The sequence below is a fragment of the Enhydra lutris genome, unplaced genomic scaffold (assembly GCF_002288905.1).
Source record: "Enhydra lutris kenyoni isolate GAN:26980312 unplaced genomic scaffold, ASM228890v2 scaffoldscaffold12, whole genome shotgun sequence".
Classification (NCBI taxonomy): domain Eukaryota; kingdom Metazoa; phylum Chordata; class Mammalia; order Carnivora; family Mustelidae; genus Enhydra; species Enhydra lutris.
Genome location: NW_019154096.1, coordinates 50,920,634 through 50,924,604, shown reverse-complemented (window position 1 = coordinate 50,924,604; position 3,971 = coordinate 50,920,634).

Here is a 3,971-nt window from a genome sequence, read left to right as displayed (position 1 = left end):
TTTGGATATTTCATCTCTAACCTCACTGTCCTGGGGCCTATATTTTTGATTGTCAGTCATCGCAAATTTGTTTGGAAGTTGGTAGGAACACCCGTCATAAATAAATAAACAATCATCTTGACCCATAGGTCCCCTCTTTAAGGTCATATCTGCCTTAGTAATTAATAATTCCCTTCATTAACTCCAAGTGCCTTCCTGGTATTTCCAGACAACTGCACTTGGAGCTATTATAAGATGCACTTGGGTACATTAGACCTGAATGAGAAGAGTTGGATTTTTTAGGAATAAATTATAATATATTGGTGCCGCTTAGTCATTTTCCTGTATAACCACAGTCCTTGTATTCTCTCAGAACAAATATACTTCTCACGGGGCACCTGGGTGGCTCAGTGGGTGGTCTGCCTTCAGCTCAGGTCATGATCTCAGGGTCCCAAGATAGAGCCTCCCGGTTCAGTCATCTGCTTCTCCCTCTCTCCACTCATGCTCTCTCTCTTTCTCAAATAAATAAATAAAGTCTTTTTTAAAAATACACTTCTTACTGTTGTGACAGTAGGTTGTTTCCCTGCAAGGATGGTAGCCAAGCCACTTCCATGCCAGCCCACTTGGTGACTGATAAAATGAAATGCATAGGGGCTTCTAGGCAGTGCCCTGGGACCTGTGGGAGGGGACACTGTTTTTCCTGACCCAGTTCTGTCACTGAACATCTCCTTCCCCCTAAAGCCCCACTGCCACACATCCCCCTAAAGCCCCACAAAGTCACACATTTCCCTTGCGCAGAGAACCCAGATTTCTCTGGTGTGTGTCTCTCACTTTGGTGTTTGTCACCTTGATGATCTCTCGATCTTGTAAGCGCTCTTCCCCCTCTCAGGGCCCACTCTTTACGTGGTAGATTAGAGTAGAGACCACAATTCTTCACCCGTTCCCTGCAAATACGCACTTCCTCTGGCCTCAACATGGGCATGTGCAGGTCCCCACTCCTTGACTTCACGCTGGTCCCTGGGGGTTGCCTCAGCCAATAGCAGAGGGACCAAAGTCACAGTGTCTAGTTGCCAGCCAAGGTCTCCAGAGGCCTGGCAGGCTTCCTCTTGTTCCCTGTGAGCTTTGAGGACACTGATGCCCCTTCAGCCTGGGGTCCATATGAAGCAGAGCTTTCCTGGATAACTTGTACATCTGTGAGCAAACCAAGTGCCTATTATCTTATGGCACAGAGATGCTATCCTTGTTTGTTATACAGCAAAACTGACTGGTACACCCTGTGACAGATCCTTCTGGGAAGATCTGGTTCTTTTCTCTGCCCTTATCCTTTGGCCTGGATTCTGCAGACCATTCGGTGCATTCCCAGGTCCCTGGAAATTCGACTTCACTCCCCTGTATGGTCCCAGCCTGTCCCAAATAGCCCAGCTGAGGTCAGAGTCCTGAGCCTCCTGTTTGTCCAGTGGCTAGAATCTCTAATTAGGTCGCTGTGGAATGTATGCATCTGTCCCTGGAATTCGGGTCCTTGGCACTAAGCATAGTGCCCTGTTCCCAGCGTGCAGTAACAACACGCTGGGCCTGCACTTAGTGCCTCCACGTGTTAGTTCTGATGCTCCGTAGATTTACGGGGTAAGTATTATCCTCATGTTCGCTGTACACGAGACAGAGGCCCTCAAAGGAAAGTAACTCACCCAGATCTCCTGGCTGCGGGGAAGGGGAACTCAAACCTGCCTATATGCCAGTCCAGAGTCACCCTTTTAGCTGCCTAAATTGTGTGAATTGGGGGCACCTGGGTGGCTTGGTCGGTTAAGCAGCTGCTTTCAGCTCTCATCATGATCTCAGGGTCCTGAGATCGAGTCCTGCATTGAAATCCCTGCTCAGAGGGAAGATGGCTTCTCCCTCTCCTCCCTGCTCATGCTCTTTCTCGCAATCTCTATCTTTCTCTCTCAAATAAATAAATAAAATGTTTTTTTTTTTTATTTTTAATTGTGTGAATGCCAACCAGGTTGGCAGACAAAGCAGTCTCAGTCATGCCGGGCTCACCTTATCTCTGTGCTTGGGGCAGAAGGCTGAATGAGGGGCCATGAGCTGGGCTGGGTAGCTACCATCTCACCATTGCTCCCTCCCCGCACTCCTAACACTCCTGCAAGTGGCCTCCTAGATGGGAATTGTGACAGGAGCCTGTGTAGGTCCCATGTAAGACCCCCTTGCTATGTCCTGCTGAGTAGGAGTGAGGCCTTGTGGGGGAGGAGGCCAGAGAATTCAGAAGCAAGGGAATGATGGATCCTCAAGAAGGCTTTCCAGAACTTCAGTGGGGAGCTCCAGGTGGCTTGTGCAAAGGATCACTTGCTTTTCCAAGTCGATGCCTAAGGGCCCACAACTGTCCCAAACCATACAGTCACAGCAAGGCAGAGCTGGATAGGGCCCTGGAAAACTTTGGTTCCAGAGGGAAAAATTGTGGCCTGTTTCTTTACACTGCAGGATCCCACTCCTCACTCCCCAGCAGCAGCAGCAAGAAGTAGAGGGCCAGAGCAGCATGGCGGTCCTCTTAGCAAAGCTTATTATAAGCCTATGTCTTTAACTTAGCTCGAGATCGTATCCCTTAATCCTAATTCTGCATCTGGAGCATTACTCCTCGTGTGCGAACACATTCAGCCGAGGCTTGAATGTGCCAGACTCTCCCAAGGCAGACACTCTCTGGGCCCCGCAGGATGGAAGGTGCACCTTTTCCTCTAGACACCTCCAGATCTTTTGTTTAGGTGCATAAATTAATATCGTGAAAACCTGTCCCCCCCCCCACTCCACAGGCCCCAGGGACGGTAGAATTTGCTCCCCCCAGAAGTCTCTAGGGATGGGAATATGTTTCAGAGCAGACGTGTGCCAATGGCATCGTGGAGAGAAGGGGTCCCCCTACTTCCACTTATTTTCCACCTCCTAGCACGTCTGCTTCCCATCCTGCAATGAGTGTCTCACCTGAGAGATGAGGTTTACTTCCCAAGAGACTAATTCCTTGGAGTGGTGACCCAAGGTGGGTTCTGTTTGTGTCTGAGAAGGCTTTATCTATCCTGTATCGATTCTCCGGGAGCAAAGAAAAGAGAGGGTCACTCCCTCCCCATCTTTACCCCCACGCCTGGTCCACAGTGCTCTTACAGACCCGGATTCCTCGCAGAGAGGGAGGCTGAGATCCACTCAGAAATGTCCCCAGAGGCCAGCGGGGAATGCATGTCCCCACTGCCCTTCGACAGGTCTGCCAGAGGTGACAGCCTGGCGGTCCCCTGGCTTTCGCAGCCACCCGGCGCCTCCCTCACCCCTCCCCCGACAGGTGTAAATTGGCTCACAAATCCTGCCATTCCTTTCGTCCGCGCTCCACTGCGTTTCCTCAGCGATTTTCTGGTTTATTGCCCGTTGCCTGGTTGCTAAGACTCCTTGTAAATTGCATTGCCCTCTGCTTTGCTCTGCCATTTGTCCAGGCTCAACATGGAAGCTGTTGTCCCGGCATTTGCCACGTGCCGGCTGTGAATCGCTCCAAAGTCAGAGCACTGCTGAAGGCGGGCCGCCGCCGGAATGGCAAGGAGGCTGCACGGTGAGACGGACCCCCAAGGGCACAGAGCTAATTTATGCCACTAGGCAGAACTCATCTTTCTCGCCTGTCTCATTCCAGAGGAGGAATCAATATATTGAGGTGGTGGGCTTGCTCAGCGCTCTCGAAATGTTCCTTGATGCCATCACCCTCTAGGGACTGCAGGTGACTGAAAGACAGACAGATGGCCCTCCACTAGCGCTACAGAGACAGACAGACAAGATGTGACCAAGAAGAGGCAGAAAATGCAGGCTCCGGTCAGAGGATCAAATCAGGTTCAAACGCAAGCTCTCTCACTTCCTGGCTGTGTGACCTTGAATGAGTTACCTCAGCTCTCTGTGCTTGCATTGCTCCTCTATAAAACAGAAGTACCAAGAGCACTTACTGCATTGGATTGTTGTGAGGTTTAAATGAGATG